The sequence below is a fragment of the Trachymyrmex cornetzi genome, unplaced genomic scaffold (assembly GCF_001594075.2).
Source record: "Trachymyrmex cornetzi isolate Tcor2-1 unplaced genomic scaffold, Tcor1.1 scaffold291, whole genome shotgun sequence".
In the NCBI taxonomy this organism is placed as follows: Eukaryota; Metazoa; Arthropoda; class Insecta; order Hymenoptera; family Formicidae; genus Trachymyrmex; species Trachymyrmex cornetzi.
The window spans coordinates 165654-166314 of NW_017297596.1; positions in this window are offsets into that span (position 1 = coordinate 165654).

The window sequence follows — 661 nt, forward strand, 5'->3', positions numbered from 1 at the left end:
CACCCCCCCCCTTGCCGCCACTTGGGTTAAAACCGGCCTAGCTATACTACTTAAGCGTATTCAGGTCAAAGCTAGATCTTTTTTGCCTAAATAATTTCCGGTTGTCTAATGGCTTTGGACGCTCGTATGGAATACAAGAGATCCAGGTTCAAGTCCTGGCCGAGATAATATTGTTCGCAATAAATTTATTTAAGATTTTCAGCACATTGTCAATTTAATTTAACTTGTGATATTATTGCAGTAGTTTAATTGCGTTAGATAAAGTCCGGAAAAATTTCGGCGCGCAGTTTGAATAACTACAAAAAGATGATATATATGCATGTACATATATAGGATATAGATAATTCACTGGGAATTATTTTGGGCAAAAAGGATCTAGCTTTGACCGTCATAGGCCTGAATACGCTTATACTTCGTGTTTAATTCTTTTCGGTCCGAATAAAAAAATATTATTGATAATATAAACTTCAACCTATCAGAAACTGTGTATTCCAGAGTACACAGATTCTGATAAGTTGAAATTCTTATTCTCTGTTCTCTGTCCTTTATTCCAATGATTGTGAAGAAATCCTTAGAAGAGCCTTATATCCATAGAGTGTTTAGAAATGAATATTAATTCACTAGAAATTCAATTTCAAAAAATGAGCGTATGCTACACACT